The sequence below is a fragment of the Schistocerca americana genome, chromosome 3 (assembly GCF_021461395.2).
Source record: "Schistocerca americana isolate TAMUIC-IGC-003095 chromosome 3, iqSchAmer2.1, whole genome shotgun sequence".
NCBI classification, from domain to species: Eukaryota; Metazoa; Arthropoda; class Insecta; order Orthoptera; family Acrididae; genus Schistocerca; species Schistocerca americana.
The window spans coordinates 626694969-626717465 of record NC_060121.1 but is presented as its reverse complement, the minus strand read 5'-3'; the positions used below and the strand labels follow the sequence as shown (position 1 = coordinate 626717465).

At 42.0% G+C, this 22497-nt stretch overlaps 1 protein-coding gene and 1 pseudogene across 1 annotated transcript in view; both read right to left on the bottom strand.

The window, feature by feature from the left end:
* The window catches only part of LOC124606261 (dual oxidase), a 528122-nt gene that overhangs the window by 403954 nt on the left and 101671 nt on the right, over positions 1-22497 (bottom strand). The window lies entirely within an intron of this gene.
* LOC124607685 lies at positions 647-764 on the bottom strand (annotated as a pseudogene).

Sequence of the window (22497 nt, the reverse complement as noted above, 5' to 3'; positions counted from 1 at the left end):
GACCATGAATACAACAGTGACGATGTAACTTGCTCATTCTCCGCAAAATACCCAAAATTCTCACGTGTGTTGAGTAACTCTCTGAAAATAATTTCCTTAATTCGAACACTTTTACTTTAAAGTAAGAAGAAAAAGGAGGAGGAGATTAGTGTTTAACGTCCCGTCGACAACGAGGTCATTAGAGACGGAGCGCAAGCTCGGGTGAGGGAAGGATGGGGAAGGAAATCGGCCGTGCCATTTCAAAGGAATCATCCCGGCATTTGCCTTAAGCGATTTAGGGAAATCACGGAAAACCTAAATCAGGATGGCCGGAGACGGGATTGAACCGTCGTCCTCCCGAATGCGAGTCCAGTGTAAGAAGAAAAACTGTCAGCCACTTCATCTCATTAAAAAAATCAGTTTTCATTAAATTCTTCAATCCTAATTTCCTCTCTCAGTTTGTAAAGGACGTCACTCGTATGAGCTTTGAACTCACGCGAACTTACTCCTTTTCCCACAAAATTCCGTCCAAGAGTCCCAGGCAACCTACCATTACTATCGCTTGAACAAAATTGTAGATGCTGAGCTCACAGTGGAGGTAGCCGCATGAAACTGAAATTCACATCTTGATCTGAAAACGCGCAAAGACCTATCCAACCCCGAAAAATGGCAACAACGCATGGTGGCCCGGATGGTCACCCATCCAAATGCCAGCCACGCCCGACAACGCTCAACTTCGGTGATCTGACGGGAACCGGTGCATCCACTGCGGCAAAACCGTTGCCTATCCACCAGACAACCTACTTATTTCATAACCATTTTTAGGTGTCCACTTACATGAGATTTAACATTCTCACACAAAAAGAGACGTGACTGAAGAACATTTTATATAAAATCTTCAAGTTATTAATGCCAAAGTTCCCTATTTTACAGTGACCAGTTAACCCGTGAACTGCCCTCATTCAAAAGGAAGCTATTTCCTCAAATACTACTCTACCCCAGCATCGCCAAGTATATCCGCTTCATGCGGCCATTGCCATCATACACTCCCTTTCATATCCACCTCCTCTCATACCTCCTTACAAATAACTTCCTAAGTCTCCCACTGACAACTCACCATCGGCTTCAAGATACTGCCATCCAAATAATCATCCTAGCTGCATATTCTGTTTTAATGTCCTACCAAACCTGGTTTACTTTGTTTTCCACCACATAGATTCTCTAGCGTAGAATATCTTCCCCAACCTTTCATTCTTCCTATCGCAAGCTTTGTTAACTTAACATCGTGGGGCAACATCTGTGTGGTGATGGAATTTTGTAGATCCAGCACAAATCAGAACAGCGTAATGCTATTTTCATTCTCATATCACACACTGCTGTGGTGTGGAATGCACTTACTGTACAATATTTGTGGCTAGATACGCTTGAGGCCGTGATGTCACTGAGCTTGCATGAAATGACCGTTTATTGAGGATAAAAATGAATAGCAGGCAATATGCATGTGGAGGCACACGGAAAAAAGGAAACGTTTCGATGAATAAAGATGACACGAATTTGCTGTCCCTCTTAAGAGGGTGACTCTGCATCAGTGAGAGAGGTTTGGGATTTCACGAGGCTACAAAGAGACTACGACTTCAGGTTCTGAGAACTGTGCCAACGTTCGGACTGAAGGACGAGGTTAATACTTGTCACTCCAAAAATAGCCAGAAGCTGCTTAGCGGCGGTCACTGTACCATGCGACAAGTAACACAAGAAAAAAGATAACGTCTTGTGACGGACACGAACCTCTGAGAAACGGAGACAGTATTGCAACTGCAGCAGTTGTATAAAGCAGTGTTTCCCGTAACGAATATGACCTTATCAGCTGGCTGTTTTCTTTGATCAGGGATGGCGGCTCCTTTTGCCAAATGAGCTCGTGTCTTATGATCCATAAGTTAACAATATTAATTCGCCTAGAGTCCTTATAGGCCACCACCAGCTTATACAGTGTGTTGTGGACAACGTGGGTCCATGGGGTACTTGGGCCGTACCATCAGCCCTTATTATCTGAAATCGGGACTAATCTGATCAGACCAGGTTTTCCAGCCGTCTAGGGCCCAACTGATATGGTCACGAGCCTAGGAGAGGCGCTGAAGGCTACGTCGCTCCGTTAGCAAAGATACTCGCGTTGGTCGTCTACTGCCATAGCCCATTAAGATCTAATTTCGCCTCACTATCCCAACGGATACGCACGTCGTACGCCCCACATTGACTTCTGGGGTTTTCGCACACAGAGTTGATTGTCTTCTAGCACTGACAACTCTTCGCGAATGCCGCTGCTCTCGGTCGTTACGCGAAGAGCGTCGGCCACTGCGTTGTCCTTGGTGACGGGTAATGCCTGAAACTTAATATTTTCGGCACACTATTGACACCGTGAATCTCGGAATATTAAATTCCTATCAATTTCCGAAATAGAAAGTCCCGCTCGTCATTCCGCATTTCAAGTTCTGTTAATTCCCGTCGTGCGGCCACAATGACGTAGGAAACCTTTTCACATTGATCACCTGAGCGCAAATGATAGTTCCGCCAGTGCACTGCCCTTTACATCTTGTGTACGCGGTACTTTTGCGATCTCAGAGTAGTTTCGTAATTAAAGTGCTACAGAGCTGTAGTCCCCAGTCACAAGCCTAGAACATTGCAAAACAATCTGTTGTTTTTGGTGAAAGGCGCTCGTCAGGTGATAGTTTTTGTAAACTAGCTCACAACTTTCGCTGTTACCGTATTTCGTACGTTGTTTGAACTACCTCTGCTGTGGTTTGTAAACTAGCTCACAACTTTCGCTGTTACCGTATTTCGTACATTGTTTGAACTACCTCTGCTGTGGTATTTCTAAAGTGTTGAACAAATCTTTTATGAAGGAAAAATTAGCAGCTGCGTCGATGGTTATATTGCTTCTTAGCAGAGAAGTAGTGAATACATAATAATAACGGACCATTGGTACGGAATCGTCGTATATGGTGTACCATACCCTTACGGTGAAAATAAGTCAAATCATAGAAGACCCTTAAACGAGTACTTTTGGAAGAGGGACATAACTTACGCCTTATAGCTAAAATTTAACATTATAGCAACAGAGACGACCGCCAGTCCTAAACGTGCATACAATTTGCAATAGTGTAGAAGATTGTGATGCATTCTGTTAAATGTCCCAGTTGTCTGTTGATCCATGATACAGGCACCTATAACCCTACCAGACAGTTTCTTTATATAAGTTAATTAGGTTTCCAAGGCCGCTGTCATCTTGGACAAAATAATTTTGGGTATTGGGTCTCGTTATTGTAAACTACTAAAACAACAAAATATAGTTTACAATAACGCGGTCCAATACCAAGAATTATTTTATGCAGAAAGCACCTCTATGGTTTCCACTGAGATTTGATAGCCCAATGATTTTGTTTAACCCCACAGGAAGATATTTGTAGGGGTAAGTGTTCCGAAACTTAAGGCTTTAGTAAAGAAGAACAGACTTTTATTTATCTTCGACTCCTGGGTCGTTGAAGACGGTGCACGAACACAGATAAGGGAGGGAAATATGTCGTGCGATTTCAAATAAACCATCATGGCATTCGCCTTCACTGTATTAGGTAAATAACAGGGAATATGGAACTGAATGCTTGGATCGTTGCTCTCCCGAATATGATACTAATGCTTCTCCTCTGCGCCATTTCGGCCGTTGGTCTTCCCGACGCAACATTCTGATTCTGATCTGTAATAACCTTTAGAATCACCTGTTGTCTGCCTAATTTTGATGCTGAAAGCTTGCACATATTTTATGTGAAAATTCCCCAGTAATCTTGACTGAAAATTAATGGTCCATTTCTATCACAATAAGCATAACTGCACTTCGCTCCTTGGATTATAAAATGATTTGTAATGTTTCTTGTTTAAGCATTTTAGTTAGCTTGCATGCGTTACAATCAGAGCTTATTCATTCTCCGCTCTGTTGCGATTTCTTGACTTCCTGTTCCCCTTTTACATTTTTAATACGTAGAGATCTACACGATATTCAACTCCTGTCAGTACCTTCATCATTATCTCTTCCAGCCACAGAAAATCACCAATTGATAATTCTGCAACGTTATGATGGTCACCTGGCGTTGAAATATTTCGTGTAATGGTAAAGATTTTCCCGTGAACTCTACATCATAAATACACTGTGTGATCAAAAGTATCCGGACACCTGGCTGAAAATGACTTACAAGTTCGTGGCGCCCTCAATCAGTAATGCTGGAATGCAGTATGGTGTTGGCCCACCCTTAGCCTTAATCACAGCTTCCACTCTCGTAGGCATACGTTCAGTCACGGGCTGAAAGGTTTCTTGGGGAATGCCAGCCCATTCTTCACGGTGTGCTGCACTGAGGAGAGGTATCGATGAGGTCGTTGAGGCTTGGCACGAAGTCGGCGTTCCAAAACATCACAAAGGTGTTCTATAGGATTCAGGTCAGGATTCTGTGCAGACCAGTCCATTACAGGGATGTTATTGTCATGTAACCACTCCGCCACAGGCCGTGCATTATGAACAGGTGATCGATCCTGTTGAAAGATGCAATCGCCATCCCCGAATTGCTCTTCAACGGTGGGAAGCAAGAAGGTGCTTAAACATCAATGTAGGGCTGTGCTGTGATAGCGCCACGCAAAACAACAAGTGGTGCAAGCACCCTCCATGAAAAACACAACACCATAACACCACCACCTCTGAATTTCACTGTTGGCACTACACACGCTGGCAGATGACATTCATCGGGGATTCGCCATACCCACATCCTGCCATCGGATCGCTACATTGTGTACCGTCATTCGTCATTCCACAAAACGTTTTTGCACCGTTCAATCGTCCAATGTTTACGCTCCTTACACAAAGCGAGGCGTCATTTGACGTTCACCGGCGTGATGTATGGCTTATGAGCACCCACTCAACCATGAAATTCAAGTTTTCTCACCTCCTGTCTATGTGTCATAGTATTTGTAGTGGATCCTGATGCAGTTTGGAATTCCTGTGTGATGGTCTGGATAGATGTCTGCCTATTACACATTACGACCGTCTTCAACTGTCGGCGGTCTCTGCCAGTCAACAGATGAGGTCAGCCTGTACGCTTTTATACTGTATGTGTCCCTTCACGTTTCCACTTCACTATCACATCGGAAACAGTGGACCTAGGGACGTTTAGGAGTGTGGAAATCTCGCGTACAGACGGATAACACAAGTGACACCCAATCACCTGACCACGTTCGAAGTCCGTGAGTTCCGCGGAGCGCCCCATTCTGCTCTCTCGCGATGTCTAATGACTACTGAGGTTGCTGATATCGAGTACCTAGCAGTAGGTGGCGGCACAATGCATGTTTCTGGGGGTGTCCAAATACTTTTGATCGCGTAATTTATGTTATCAAACCTCATTAGTGTCTTCTCACGCAGTGGAAGCCCGTTGTTAAATACAGGGCGCATCAACAAACCTTTCGCAGTTTTTCTACTCTCTAGAAAATGATTTGGATCCATTGTACATTGTTAAATTCGTGTAACTTTAACTTCGGTCTGACACTTGTCTAGTAGAACTAAGTGCTTATTCCCCATAGTGCAATGGACACAATACTAACATTTTCAGTTATATTCATTTCTCGAGTTACACAGAAATGACAAATTGACTTGTTAAATCAGTACAAAAAATACAAAATTTTGCAATATCGCAGGGGGTAAGCTGTTTCAGGTCGCAAGAGAATTAAAGAAAAATTACCTGGCTGTGGTAAGAGTCTTCGTATCACATACAGGGTGAATCAGCAGTCTCTGTCACTGTCTTTTATGCAACCCACAATGCATTCAAGTACCATGCACAAGGTATATTCTTTCACTCGCTACACACAAATTATTAATTCTACAAGAAAAATGGATAGGGTCTTTTTGTAGGACATTTAATGCAGTTAAAGTTTGTACTGGGACGAGTTTTCGCTAGAGGCCATGGTTCTCGAATTCTTGAAGAAAAACATACAAAAGTGACCTTCAAATGCGTTTTCTTGAATAACTCGAAAACGGTGGCCTTCAGCGGAAACGTATATCAGTACAAAATTTTACTGCCTTAATTTTCCTACAAAGAGGTCCTGCTCATTTTTTTTCTGTAGGACTAATAGTTTGCACGTAGTGAGTGAGAGAAGGCTTCAGGCTGGAGGGCATACCCTGGGTCATCTCGTCATTCTTGTAGGCACAATGGATCAACGCAAGTATGCATCTATCCTTGGGAATAAGGTCCATCCCTACATGCAGTTGACTTTCCCTCAGGACGATGACATCTACCAGCAGGACAACACAACGTGTCACACAGTTCAAAGTGTATATGCATAGTTCGAAGAGTACCAGGCTGAGATTACCATACTCCTCTGGCGACATAAATGTGACTAGACGGTATATATTCTAGCAGGTTTCCTTTCATAAAGGTATATCACTGTTCTTTTACAGGTATTTCGTTGTAATCGGCGGTGATATGTAGATGTTTTGTCGTAGCGGCCCCCTATCAGTCAGAGGGTCTGCACAACAGACAAGCAAGGTGAACTGCCGACCTCCCTTCAAGAGCGCATATCAAAACATCGCCAGTGAATGTAAACATCAACAGACATTCCTCATAAACACGGCACTACTTCGTGGAAAGCCATGTGAAAGACATCCACCAATTGGAACTAATGTGACCAAGTGTAGCACTGCGCAGAATCGTGTTATAAGCACGCCAGCACAGTCAGACCGGCAGTGTGTACCTACAGCGAGGACAGCTCCGGCCAGTACCTACGCCGGCTCTAGCTCAGTAGACACTCGATGAAGTCTTCCGTAGAAATTTGTATCTTGTTGGATTAACGCCACTTTGAAATTATAGAGCATATTATTTTGGTTGTTATTATTTCTATTCATTGTCCTGCAACTTTAACTGACTTTTGCCACCACAAGAATTATTGTGTTTATTGTTGTTCTTGAGTTTGAAAATTAGTGCACGCCAAGAAGGCGATTTAGTTAAATGTATTCAAACTTGACAGTTAGTTCCTTCCTGCCTACCGCAGTCTCTTTTAAGGGCGAGGAAGCGAAAAACGTGCACGTGCCAATACTACTCGCTCCTCACGCCTAAAGGAACCGCTTCTGCAGTCGGTGACTCAGCCTGTCTATTCGCCGTCTTTCTTGTCGTAAGCCTAATCGACCCTGCATCGCTGTTTCCTCGGCTGTTTCTTTTGTTTTTCTTCTTCACATTTCGCTACGCTTGCTGGTAAGCCCATCAGTTCCGCCAGAAGTCCATTCGCCCGCTTCCGTAACGAAAGATGAATGAGAATCCCGATTACAGCACGACCTTTTGTTTACCTTTCGGGCTGTTGCAGGAAACTATATCTACGTCTAGATCATTGTACTCTAATACACATTTGAATAGTCATTTGTTAAGATGGCAGATGCCCAGCAACATGAATTCTGGGTATGAAGTAAACTTTTATTTATTAAGATTTTGAGCATGGCTGCACTTCAGCAACTCAGCATGGCAAGAGCTTCAATGGATTGGAAATAACAGCCAAACAGTTTTAAAATCCAGGTTTATTAAACATTGACTATAGTTTCGACAGTTTTAAAACATTTTTGAGAATCACATATCATCTGTATCCGATGTGGGACTCGTTATTTATTACTACATTTCATAAGTTTTCTCCGTATTCTCCATTCCAGAACACAGTATTACCACACTTAATGAGCATGATTGATTTAAAATCTTTCATATTGAGCAGAATGATGATGGTATTACATCTCAGGAATTCCAGACTTGAGCCCTTTCAATAAAGTTTGAAAAAATAACGAACGTATTAATTTAAAATATATCTATTTTACGGGCTTTTTAATGTTTGTAAATGACCCCACGTTTTTATTATTGTTGGAGAGGAAATAAAAAATAAAAAAATGTGTAACATGTTCGTATTAGTCCTATAATTTGATATTTTCTTTCACCAAAGCGTCCTACAGAACATCTGCATAAAATTCACTGGTGATGTTTGTGGATTTCCTCCATATTAAGCCTTTTTATGCGCAATTTACCAGAAGGATAGCATGCGAGACATCAGGACTCGTATGGAAACTTGTAAGCAGTCGCTTTTCCCGCGCTCTATCTGCGAATGGAAAAGTAAAGGATATGACTAGTTACGGTACATACGGTGGCTTGCAGATATGTTGGTGTAGATGTAGATATAGACACAAGTGTTTCGGAATACACTCTTCAGCGAACATGTCGAACATGGAACTTCGCAGCAGACGGCCTCGAAGTGTTCTCATGTTGGCTCAACGACGTCGACAATTTCGACTGAAGTGGCCACGAAATCTTCGGAAATGGCCCGTTGATTAAAGGAAACGTGCCGGCTGATGGGACGAAATGCATTTCGTGTTACAGCATGTCGATGGTCGTGTCTAAATACTCCGTCATCCAGGGGAACGCCTGGTCGAAACATACACCACGCTATGACACAAGCCCGTGGGGAGAGTATTATGCTATGGGTGACAGTCGCCTGAGTTTCCATGAGACCTGTGGTAGTAATCGAAGATACCGTGACAGCTGTGAATATTGTTGCCTAGGATTCAGTCTTTTTTTGATATATTTCTCGACGGTGATAGCATCTTCCAGCATGATAACCATCAGTGTCGCAAGGCCGCAACCATATCTCGGTGGTCTGGAGCGTCACAGTGAGCTCACGATCTTGTCTTGGGCGCTAATTTCGCCTGATCTGAAACCGATCCAACTCTTTATGGATGTTACAAAGTGCTAACTCCGAGCCCACGAATATGCGGCCCGCGACTCGACGATGACGCAAAAACCACCCCGATCAACCTCCCATGCCGGGAATTTAGTTTACGTAAGGGACTAACGTCTCTCACACGCGATGTGATTGCCGCGCCTGCTATGCCTACAGCTTCCGTAAGTGGAGCAAATTATATCAGAGCCACTGTGATGAGTACGGCTCCGTATCGCTGGCTGTTAGATCTTTCACGCCTCTGAGAGACTCAAACGGAATGGTTTGTACCCGCTACTGAAGGAGCGCCCGAGGGCGGCGGCCGCAGAGACTGCCTGCGGCGGCGGCGTGCTCGGCCGTCTCAAGGTCGCTGGTGAAAGCCGCCGTGTGTGCTTTGCACAAGGACGAGCGCCAGCGCCAGCGGCTTCCACCAAGACTGGGAGCCTGGCTCCAGAGCTGCCGGCCCACCTGTCTCCGGGCTACGCTACGAGATCTCCTGTCCAACACGTTTAAAAATGTTCCCAGTTGATATCTTTTGTTTTTGAATTCTTGACTCTGGCCCTAATCTGTTCCAAAAGGCCGTGCATAAAAAATGGGTTTTTCCGAGGCTCGTAGCTTGGGTTCTGTTGGTGATAGAAAGGCATTGTCAAGTCCTTTGGATAGCACTTAGGCTAAGGACCTGTTGTATAACCAACAGAAGACTCGACTTCGAACAGTGCAGGTTAAAGTTTGAATATTTCTCCAGCTTAGGCTAATAGAGCAAATCGGTTGGTTCTTTTTGCATTACATGTGGTCTACGGTGTGCCTTAAGGGGCTTACGGAGGCACCATTTAGTTCTTGTACAGTTCCTGAGAAAACGAGAAAGCTGGCTACGCACAGCAAATGGCTGAAATTCTTATGGTGTATTCGTAGGATCGCGATCTCGAACAGCCTGGAAAATTTTCTACAAATATTTATCCGTTTCCGAGCTACGCATGTTCGAACTTACCGTACTTGTACACGTAAAATACGCACGTGATTTTAGATGTAGATAGGAGACGTACTTCATAAAGTGACATAACACGGAAAAATATGCTGCAAAGTGTCTCCGTTATCATCAGAACGGTTCTGGGAAGCCCAGGCTGTAGTACTAACGCACGCACATAATTTTTGTGCACGTAAAATCAGTGTTGCGTTATTTCGGTTTCAAATACGTAAATTATGAAAATTTTACTGACGCAAAAGTTCTTCTCATGTGAGTGAAACGCCCTACCGTAGCAGTTTAAAGAACGGAACCCGTGTAAAAATGCACCTATCGGAGCGCAAAATGACTTATATGCACCTGTTTCAAAAGATTCTGACTGAAAAGTGGGGTGTCGGCGGCGTCATTCTACCTCACTCTGCACCTCCAAAATTTTTCCTAAAAATTTTGGCATGCCAACGTATTCAATTTTTCTTATTCTAAGAGAGAGAAGGATACTGGCAGTCGGAAAGAAACGAAGAAGTAGTAAATACTGGAAGATAGTAGACAGTGGTTGTAGCATAGAAAGCGTAAAGGAGACAATGGCTGCATGAGAGAAACAGAGGAACACAGTGACAGTGGAACATAGTCGACAGTGACAGATGAGTGCGGGGTAAAGACAGTGCCGGAGAGAGAGAAATAAAGAGAAGGTGAAAGTGGAAGTGGGTAAGATCCAGTGATAATGAGACAGAGTCTATGACAACGACAACGTGGAAGAGAGAGATAGAGAAGAGACAGCAGGAGCGGGAAGGAATGAATGAGATAGTAGCAGTAAGAGAGCAGGAAGGGGACACAGTAGTAGGACAGAAAGAAGGAGACTGTAAATGTGAGGCAGGAGATAGTGACAGTTAGAGACACAAATAAGTAATGACAATGAGCTGGGCTGAATGAGTGAGTGAGAATAGGCAAATCGGAATGGATGGGTATGAGATACTCACAGTGATGGACTAGTGGATGTAAGTGAGTAGCAGTTACGGGAACTTATGGGAAAGAGATATGAGTTGCGTATTAAAAAGAGCGCGAATTTGTTCGCATGACAAAATTTTTCCGCTGGTACATTAATATCTACATTGGTTTCCACTACTTATTCATTATCAACAGCCCACAAACATTTCTTGACTATGGAATTGTAGGAGTTAATATTACCTTGAGATTTCTACTAAAGGAATGCTGTCGAAGTCCAACAAGTGCTTTACTTGGATCCTCAACGAAATGCTTTGACGCAGCCATCAGCTAAGAAGCATTTATGCGCCGTTAATAATGACTAGTCAGTGAAAACTAGTATAGCTTCCGTGGGTGACTATTGCTCCGAGCTAGAGTCACGGAATAATTTCAGATTTGAATATTAATATTTACGATCTTTTAATTATTTAGTTTAAGTAATACACATAATTTAAATATCTAGAAATCAATATTTATGAAGGTGCAGATACTGTGCCCTGACAAAGTGTTTTGTAGCCTTCTGTCGAAAAATGAAAATGAGAAGGCCGGCCGAAGTGGCCGTGCGGTTAAAGGCGCTGCAGTCTGGAACCGCAAGACCGCTACGGTCGCAGGTTCGAATCCTGCCTCGGGCATGGATGTTTGTGATGTCCTTAGGTTAGTTAGGTTTAACTAGTTCTAAGTTCTAGGGGCTAATGACCTCAGCAGTTGAGTCCCATAGTGCTCAGAGCCATTTGAACCATTTTTGAAAATGAGAACAAATATTCAGGAGAAAAACTAAGACTTCATTTCGATAAATAAATAAGAAGAAAAACTACCACTACTTGACTCCCTTACATGCACAACAGTACGAGAGCTGTCTGTTGCATGCCTCCATTCTCAAATTAAGGTGTATAAAAGTCTTTCGTATTTTTATGATATAAAGTCAGATAAAACAAGTACTAAATTTCTCAGGATTACACGAAAGACGGAAGTAATGAATACTAGGAATGAGAGCAATTGCAAACTTAACAACAGAATTGGAGAACACATACGAGTGTTGCCCAGAAAGTAATGCACCGCATTTTTTTCTTCAAGAGTTCTTTGTTGAACATAGTGAGAATTACACACACGAAAGAATGGTGTTTTATCTACAGACCCTATTCTTCCACGTAATCTCCGTCCCGTTCTATGGCCTTCCTCTAGCGCGAAACAAGGCCCTGTATGCCCTGACGGTAGCAATCCTTGTCGTGGTGATGCCGGCCGGTGTGGCCGAGCGGTTCTAGGCGCTTCAGTCTGGAACCGCGCGACCGCTACGGTCGCAGGTTCGAATGGATGTGTGTGATGTCCTTAGGTTAGTCAGGTTTAAGTAGTTCTAAGTTCTAGGGGAATGATGACCTCAGATGTTAAATCCCATAGAGCTCAGAGCCATTTGAACCATTTGTCCTGGTGGCGGAGGCAGTGCTTCACTGTGTGAACTTCCTGTGCTGATTGACAGATGCAGCGCCAACTGCCGAGTCGTAATGCGTCTGTCCTCGCGAATAACATCAGCTCGTTGGAACATGTCAGTCAGGTGTGACAGCCATGGATGGTCTCCCCGACTGTTGCAGATCGTGGAGCTCCGCCGAACCGCCTTCTGATGCCCTGTGCCAGCGACTAACTGTACTTCTGTTGACAGCACAAGGGTTTTTGAATATTCCCCACAGTTTCTTTCTTTGCATTGAGAAATTCAATGACGGCACGTTGCCTGTAACGTACATCACCTACAGGCGCCATTTCGAACCTGTCCTGCAGCTACGCTATCTCTCACAAGGGAACCTCCCCATCGCACCCCCCTCAGATTTAGTTATACGTTGGCACAGTGGATAGGCCTTGAAAAACTGAACACAGATCAATCGAGAAAACAGGAAGAACTTGTGTGGAACTATGAGAAAATAAGCAAAATATACAAACTGAGTAGTCCATGCGTATGATAGGCAACATCAAGGCTAATGTGAACTCAGGAACGCCGTGGTCCCGTGGTTAGCGTGAGCAGCTGCGGAACGAGCGGTCCTTGGTTCAAGCCTACCCTCGGGTGAAAAGTTTAACTTTTTATTTTCAGTTTATGTTACAAACGCTTATATTTTCATCAATTTTTTGGGAGTGATTATCACATCCACAAGAAAACCTAAATCGGGCAAGGTAGAAGAATCTTTTTACCCATTCGCCAAGTGTACTAGTTAGGTGGGCAGACATGTGACGCACATGCCGTCACCAGTGTCGTATAGAATATATCAGACGTGTTTTCCTGTGGAGGAATCGGTTGACCTATGACCTTGCGATCAAATGTTTTCGGTTGCCATGGAGAGGCACGTCCTTTCGTCTACTAATCGCACGGTTTTGCGGTACGGTCGCAAAACACAGACACTTAACTTATTACAGTGAACAGAGACGTCAATGAACGAACGGACAGATCATAACTTTGCGAAAATAAAGAAAATAAACTTTTCATCCGAGGGAAGACTTGAACCAAGCACCTCTCATTCCGCAGCTGCTCACGCTAACAACGGGACCACGGCGCTCCTGAGCTCACGCTCTCTTTGATGTTGCCTATCTTGCACATGGCCTACTCAGTTTGTATATTTTGCTTATTTTTTTATAGTTCCACACAACTTCTTCCTGTTTTCTCGATTGATCTGTGTTCAGTTTTTCAAGGCCTATCCACTGTGCCAACTTATAACTAAATCTGAGGGGGGTGCGATGGGGAGGTTCCCTTGTCAGGAGTGACGGAAACTTGGCGCGCTCACTCAGGAGACGTCAAATAATACATAAGTGACGCTCCGCATTCGTAGCAATATTTTCGGCTGAGAAAAAAGTGCGGTGCATTACTTTCTGGGCAACCCTTGTAGAAGACGAAATGATGGAATCCTGCTGTCTTGGAAATTACATATTACCCTACGGACAAAGCGAGGCAAACGTAAGATGAAGTCTACTAGCACAAGGAAAGAGATAGTTGTTCATCAGAGGAAGTCTACCAGCATGACAGACCGTAATTTGAGTAAGAAATTTCTCTGAGAAAACTGAAGCGTTTGACGTGTATTATAAAAGGATAGCGTAAACTAAGTGTAGTGGTAACAGAGACTGGAGTGTCTATAACAGACACTTGAGTACGTCTGGTTAAGTGGGACTCTGCTGACGAAAAGATTGGCACGGGAGAGAAAATTACGGCAGTCAGAAGAATGATACTGTGATAAGCGTGACGAAGGAAGGAAAGAAAAACGGACTTACTAGCGTCAAATGCCCCATCCGCTACGAGACGGAGCAGCAGAATGGATGAGGCAAGAATTGGAAGGATACTGGCAGATGCATTTCGTAGAAAGCGTCCCGGCATCCGGCTTTGCGGATGTAAGGAAACAAGGTAAATCCTAGATATGAAATGCTAGATGGTGATGAAGGGCTGGTATGTAGCATTTCTGGCTGATCTGTTATACGAGATGAGCGGTTTTCCCCACTCGTTCATTTACTTGAAATGATGTCCCAGATAAAGAGGGAGTGGGAAAACCCTCCGAGTGTGATACAAACTGAGAGAGCAAAAGAGCCCTTGACACCTGACAATTAAGAAGAGGAATGGTGCCTGGGAGGTACACGACCGTCGACCCCTTCCTCCATCACACACACACACACACACACACACACACATACACATACACTCACACTTCCCTTTCAAAACTCATAAAATATAGAAATGAAAGCGGGTACTTACATCCAGGAGTAGTGGTAACGATGAGACCAGAAGTGATAAAAATGTCTACCTCATACAAGTACAGTAATACGTCATTTTTTCTATCGTATTGGTTTGCTGTTTACGAAAAATCTCTGAAAAATATACGATGTTCATTTTTTACAACCTACGCATATTCGAAGCACAGAAGACGTATTGTTAACATTCTAGTCTAATAACTTGTATTGTTGTCATTATTTCTTTGAAATATTTACCTTTATTGTAACACGAGGCAATTTTATTAGGCTATTTGTTAGTCCGCCCCTATTTTCGATAACTTTCGTGTGAACTGATCGTTTACGTTTCTTTGATCTGAATTATAGAAAGAAGCATTCAAAGAAACCAAATGTGTGTATTCAGTAAAACATAAAAGTAGTACACCCTTCACGGGGTTTAGACCATTCACCGGTTCTGGGTAGGATACTTACAAACGTGATCAGATAAAATTTTGGTTTTCATTGTACAGGATCGATAATTTTATCAAAGCAACATGCTTGCTTTCACTGTCATACACATGGCTGTAGTAGCAGGAACTAACTTACAACCATAGGAGTTCTTTTGGTTTCTTCGCAAAGAACCTTTTTGGTTGTGCAATAACTGCAGTGAAGTATCAAAGTAAAAATAGTGAATACATGAATGAGATAGAAATTGAACAGCAGATCCACGAAATAAGTTTTGTACGCTTATTGCTTTCTGTCAGTCATATATCGATATCTCAAACAGTCGGTACTCGTATGTTTTCCATCATCTTCCTCGCTCTGTTACAAATCATTCTTCTCAGCATCTCCACGAGAGCTTCGAATATTGATTGCCACCTTTCTCTGTCTTACCTTAGTGTCTGTACAATTCAATATCATCCTTAATTGCGAGGTACCGCTGTGTTTCTAAGTATGCACAAGAACATTCAACTTAATTTTCCATTTTCTCTGCAAGAAATGCTTCTTACGTTTAAATTGAACACCTTTTTTTTTCGTTATACTTAGCCATATTTCACTTGATTCTGAAGCTGCTTCTTTACTTTTTTCTTTCACCCTATGTTCCTCATCCTTTAGCACGTGACAAGAAATGCTGATAAAAGTCACCTCCTTAAGTTCACAGTGAATCGTCGGTGCGTTGTTTCATACGTCTTCCTTTCTCGCCAGTTGAACAAAACCGGGAAACAGTGGAAAAGGCAAGAAATACTGTGCAGAAGTTTCAGTAAGCCATCGACCTTGTTTTCCCTTTAAATTTCACAGAATGTTTTCGGGAGGAAAATGTACAGGAAGAGGTGATATCATTCTGCAGGGTAGTCATTCTAGTCTCAGTGATTTCTGAGAATCTGCCAGGAATAGGAACGGTGCCGTTGACTACAAATAACACGTCATTACTTGTCTGGTTTTATTGTTTGTTTCCTTCTCTTCATTTTCTCCAGTGGTTGGTATGCCGTCGCAGCGTAGGGAAATAATTGACAACAGGCCAAGGATTATTTATCAGTTATTTTTAATTTCATTCTAATTTGTCACTTACCCTACGGGAAGAAAGAAGATGAACACCAGGTATCTATCAAGTGTGCAAAAGTTGTCCTTCGTGTGTCCTCAGTGTAACTGTTGGTTTGTTGTAAATTAGCCCAATAGTTGCCTAGAGATGTGTGGAAAAACGGTTAAAAACTACACATAGGCTGACTTATATCCAAGACCAACGGTCGTTTTCTGACTCGTGGATTCAACCTGGGTCTGCACCAATGCTCTGGTTATAAGCTATCACGTTGTCTGTTAAACTAAATAAGCAGGTTCCACGGTCTGTTTCCCTTAGAAATATCTAGATGTGCATAGGGCATCTGCTCATCGATCTGTTTTCTCTTGTCCCACTAACACACACTTAAAAAAAAAATAAGAAAATGATAACGACGTATTCAGAAGGAATTATGCGAATGGGACGGGAGTCATTAGATGTAGTGTACATGTACAGCCAAACAAATGATTACAGTTTCAGAAAAGTAGAATGATTTATTCAGGAGAAAGGGCAAGTCAAAAACGCGTTGTCTACCTCTGGCACTTGTGCAAGCAGTTATTCGACTTGGCCTTGACTGACATAGTTGTTGGATGTCGTGCTGAGAGATATTGGCTTAATTCCGTATTCGCTGGTCGTCGAGAGCCAATTAGAAGCTGTGCCTGGAGACGCCCGAAAGCGATGGGATACCAACCCGCCTATCGCCCGCCACACGGCCCGAAACCAGTAGTAATGGTCCGGGGTGCCATTTCTTTTCATAGCACCATCCCTTTAGTTGCAATCCGCTGCACACTTACAGTACAGCGGCTCGTCGACGAAATTGTACTCCTACTTTGTTACCCTTCACGGCAAGCCATACTGGGCTTACATCTCAGCAAGATGATGTCCGCCCGCACACGGCGAGAGTTTCTACTGCCTGCCTTCGTGTTTATCAAACCCTTCCTGAGCCAGCAAGGTCGCCGATCCCACCGAAATTGAGAATTTTCGGAGCATTATGGACAGGACCCTTCAACCACCTCGTGATTTAGACGATCTAAAGCGCCAATTGGACAGAACTTGGTACTATATCCCTCAAGAGGATATCCAACAACTCTATCAGTCAATGCCAAGCCGAATAACTGCTTGCATAACGCGTTACTGACTTGTTCAATTTGTGAAATTCTTTCTCTTGAATAAATCATCCAATTTTTCTGAAATTATGATCATTTATTTATCAAATTTTTGTGTGTATATACTAGACTTTGAAGGTTCATTGCCCTGTTTGACAAACTTAGAATCTCTCAATATGCAATTTCTTTGAAGACAATGAACAGCAGCAACTGATGTTGCTGGTCTTAATGCTAAAATCATAAAAATGGCACTGTTAGCTGGCACGCGACGATGGAACCTATTCCATCACTTTCAAACCTCTAAACGAGCACTAGAGCGCTTTGACCACTAGGTGTTTGATGCAACTGCAAGTATATTTGTACTTCCATAATTATCATGGATACTCATTTAAATAAACTACTCTTAAATAACCTGGAATGCCGGTGACCACTAGAAGTAGACCTTCGATTCCAGGAGCGAACTGTCATTCCATTTCAGTTCTCGTAATATAGTTAAATGCTTTTGTCGGCTACTCACTCCACAGCTGGGAACGTGTGTTTTTCTCTTCACAAACACCTTCGTGAAACCACAGTGAACGGTCGCATCAGTAAGACAAACAGACACTGAAGTCTCTTCCTTGTTTGCTCCATCACGTGAGCACAAAATTTGACTTCTCATTCCCGGCTGACTCAACAGATCGCGAGCTTCGTGCCGTCCCGCAGCAGGCAAAAGTGAAGGGCAGGATCGCTTGCAAAAAAATGACCCTCGCCGTTATTAACGTAATTACGCTCCCAGAAGACAAAGAGGGTGTTTTGTGACTGTATGTGTGTGTGTGTGTGTGTGTGTGCGCGAGCACGTGCGCGCTCGTGCTCGTGTGTGTGTGTGACAAAAACAACAGATAGAATGAGAGAGGGAGGAGGGGAAAGGAGTTAGAGAAAGAAAGGGACAGATATAGGAAGACATAATGAGATTGGCAGAACTAGAGAAAGTGGGAAGAAGAGTAAAGGTTATGGTTCAAGGTCTCGTCGAGCTCGAGGTCATTGGAGATGATGACGAGTGAAAAAATCGCCTTTGGGTTTACTGAATAAAGCAGCACGGGATCGAAACTAAATCACGTTTTCCGGAAAGGGCTTGAATATTTCTCCAGAATACATGTCCAAAGACTTCATCACTAGACTATGTCGTTCGACGTTAAAGAATTCTTTCCAATATAACACCATTCAACAGCCATAGTATAAATTTAATTGCCAAAATTATACTACATTTATAAATAAAAAGGAACAATTGTGTTGTTACGCTAAAAAGAAAAGCGAAGTATACACACAGAATTTCAAAAGGAAAATTCATGTCAAGCTATTGAATTACTTTAGTTATGTAAGATTAATCAAATATGCCAGAGGACAAAGTTAGCAAAAAGCCTGTTGCAAATAGCAAGAATTCTTTATTGGCAACCATTTTATCTTAATTCTAAGAACATTTTTGGCTGATTATTTATCTGAAGCGTTTGGTGAAATTACAAACTAGATTACGGGTATTGAAAAGGAAGCAGAGAACAAGCTAAGCATAAAATAAATATTACTTGTCACCAATACTGAAACATGAGAGAGTGTATATTAGATTGTATGCATCCTACACAACAATATTGAAACTATAGAAACTCAAACGCTGTAATGGTAATTTAAAATTTAATGTAGCGTTAAATTTCCTGTCTGGAAAATGAGTTACAACGCAATAAATAAATAAATAAAACTGAGCTAATGAGACTGGCTACTGTTTAAAAGAATCTTCAGCGACAGGATCGTGTTTCAGATCATCTCTCCAGTAAAAATCTTGTACGGCGCGAAGAAATCTTCAGGGAAAAAGACTTGGAACGGTGGGACAGACGCTGGAGTTATGCCTACCGAAGAAACAAATGATGCCCTTAATTTAGGGTGCGACAGTCAAATGTTCAATTTTATATAACTGTATTATCTTACACATAAAAACATTTACTTAACACCGATAAAAACGTTCCCATACAAGTGGGAAAGCGGTAATAGATCGAACAGCTACAGAATGATTTTCCTACTTCAGATGGCAGGATGGGTAGTTATAGGAATAGGAAAAGCCAGTTGTAATGGTACTGAAACAAATATATAAAAGTTTTTTTTACAGTATTCGTCATAGCATATGCGTGTTCGAAGGAAGTGGATGAGACCGAGTTTTTGTAGCCAGTGTGGCATTCGTCTTCTCGAACGTGAAAAAAACACATTAAAACCGCGTTTAAAAGCGCCACGTCGTTCGTCGCATGTCTAGGTGAGTACAACTGCGCTTAGTGTGGGGGATCCCAAACACGCGAGCGGTATTTCCTGGAGGCAAACATTACACCTTCTCCGTAAGAAGATTTTCTGCACCACGTGTGACTCGTCTTCAAAGTAACCATTACTTTCAAGGCTTAATCCAAATTAGTGCAACTAAAATTTGCGTCGGCGATGTGGACCTACAGGGTCTTTCACCTTTTCTTTTATTATTTGCCGGATTCCGCGAAGTGTGATGACCACAGTATGAACGAGCAACATCCGTCTTATCCCGTGGCATAAACCGGATACGAGCGAGATGGCGTTGGCGATCTGAGTCAGCGGACGGCTAGCTGGCGGAGACTTCAATGCTCCATAGTAACAGCAACCCGGACACGAATGGCCGGCCGTGGCCTTGAGCTGCTCGATTCTCTCTCATACAGTTCACTTGCCCGAGACGCGCTCTCCAGCGCTTCGCGCTCCTGGTTAGAATTGGCGAAGGTTTTTCAAACACAGTTTTTCAGGAGTCTGCCGATCTGTGCAGCAAGTGACTCAGCTTCTGATCAAGTTATTTGGCAAGATTGCATTTAGAGATGGAAAAAAATAAATAGTAAAATGCTTAGATAAGAGATGGAAAAATTTAAATTGTAAAATGTTTAGATAGTACAATTCAGAAATTATGGATATAGGTAGTGGAAAGCATAAAATAGCGTCAAAAATTAACATTTCGTCAGCATATAGAAGAATCAGAGAAAAAGATCAGGATATGTAATTAGTTTCGCTATCAGTTATTGGCAAGTCGAAATTTAATAACAGCTCTTTATTTTTGAAAACACCGAGAAATGAATTACTGAGTTTGAAATTAAATGTCCATTTTTCAAAACTAGTTAATGTTCTTATTTATGTGAATAAAAATATCACTCCTACCCTAAAAATCAGGGTAAACAGTTTCATTGCCGATTCCTCGACTGTTGGACTCATCTCTACAGGACCGATGACCTTAGCGTAATATGCTCTTGTACCGCAACATAGTATGTAATACGTTTATCTCGTGCAGTTACGAATAAAAGTCCTGTCTTCATTGTGTATTAACTCTATTTTCTTAAACACCGGTGCGACAACATTTCTGCTTTGGTTACATGGAGTGTAATGATTGTATATTACACTTACAACAATTGCTCTCTGTATTTATGACAGCAGATGCATTTACTCTATTATGACTGTTGCAATTAACCTAGATCCCCTCAGAAGTCAAGAGCAAGACTAAAGAAAAGTGTCAATTCATGTTACAGGCAAACTACACACACCGAGTTTCCTACGTAGTCTTCTAAAGTGCACAGTGTTTCTGACTTGCTGAACGTTTTCTCGGTGTAGGTTTTACGCAGTTAGGAAACTTGAATCTGGATGCCTCATAATTATTGCAAAATGATGGAGAATTCACTCAAACCGCCATCAACCGATATTGTATTTTGCTAGAAGTCAATAGTACAAGTACGCATGCAGTTCTCCTGCTGTCCTTTGTACGACTGCATCTCTTAATTCAGCAACAGATAAAATATCCGTACGTTGTTCGTTTCTTACTAAGTTCGTTATCGCTTAATCTTGAAGAATGTGAACAGTTTAAATTCTTCTGTTTCTGTGGCGTCAACAGTCACAGTCTCATGGACTGAAACCTACGTTTCCTGCAGTGAAACAAGTTTATGCAATGATATTTGGTGGTGCCGATGTTTAGAAACATGGAAAATAGTACAAAGGTGTCTAAATGAAAGTATAAACGATTACAGATTAATCATATTAAAATAGAAGCAGAATGAGATAGACATATGGAAAGGCTGTTTCTTTTCCATTTTTAGAACACGCCTTAAATGCGGTATAACTTGGAAGGTGACAATTTTGAAACAAGTCAAGTGGATGACGAAATTTCGTAATAAATGGAGATTAGGAGGAACGGCCATGGTAATAAGTTGTAGGAAAGAAGTAAAAGAAGGGACATATTGGTGGGACATTTGTTGCGATATCACAGCATTAGTGCTGTGGAAGCAGTAAAACTAAATCCTACACTCCTCGATCAAATCTTTTAGTCTGATAATGAAAATTAGTGTAAATTGCCTTTTTGTAAACTGTATAAAGAGTATCAAGTACGAAAATACATGACGTCGATGACTGCCAGTATCTTTAAGTTTGTTTATTTGAATGTGGGATGAAAAAAGTGTATATTCTCAGTTTATGAAACACTGCAGGGAGATTCATAGGTATATAACATGTTAATAAGGAAATGCTTGATGTTCTATTCCTTTCTTATCGTCCCAATTTTCGGTCAACCACCATCATACTATGAAGCAACAGTGAACCTCGGCAACAGAGATTAATTCAGGGATCAGAGGAGGCGAGAAGAGTTTTTAGTATGCGACACTGTTTAACGACAACGTTGTGTGTAATCTGTAAGCAGAAATGGAGATTCAGATAGTTTTGAAAAATTGTCTAGGGTGCATGAAACTAATAAAAATAATTTTATGAGGGGTGGCATAATTACCGTCCGGAGACGCCCGTGAATGCTACGTTTGTTAAATAAACTTTTTTTTCATTCCACACAGCCGTATTGATGTTCCCAAATTACTGTTTTCGACCTATCAAGAGTTCATCTTCAGCCCAATATGCTTCACAAGTATAAAAAAACTGTCGAAATTTCATAATATGTAGCGTATTTACGTAATCTGAAAATTATAGAGTTGATCATGTCAGCCAAAAAAAAATTATTTTAACAATGAAAAGATTTTCTTACAGAAAAGGAAATCAGGGAAAACTAAATCAAATTACGAAGTTTCTGCATGATGATGGATGCAAGTAAGCGGAAAATTTTGTGTAAAAACAACAGTGAGGGATATACAGCGGATATACAGTCAGTCTGATCTCTTGGAACTGCCAAGAAAAGCATAAATACACGGATGAAGGAACATACAGTCTTCGCCGACTAGGGAAAATAGAAAAAATCAGATGTAGCATACCATGCTTGTCAGTCGGGAAATCGTGAAGTAAAGGTTTCCGAAACCAAAATTTTATCTACGGTGACGAATTATTAGACACGGCTATATAGAGAAGCCATCGAAGTGCGCAAACATGGAGACAATTTTAACAGAAACAAAGAAGCCATGAAATTTAGTGATATATAGACAGTTACTCTATGAAATCGATAGAAAAGTTTTATCTTTGACAGAGAC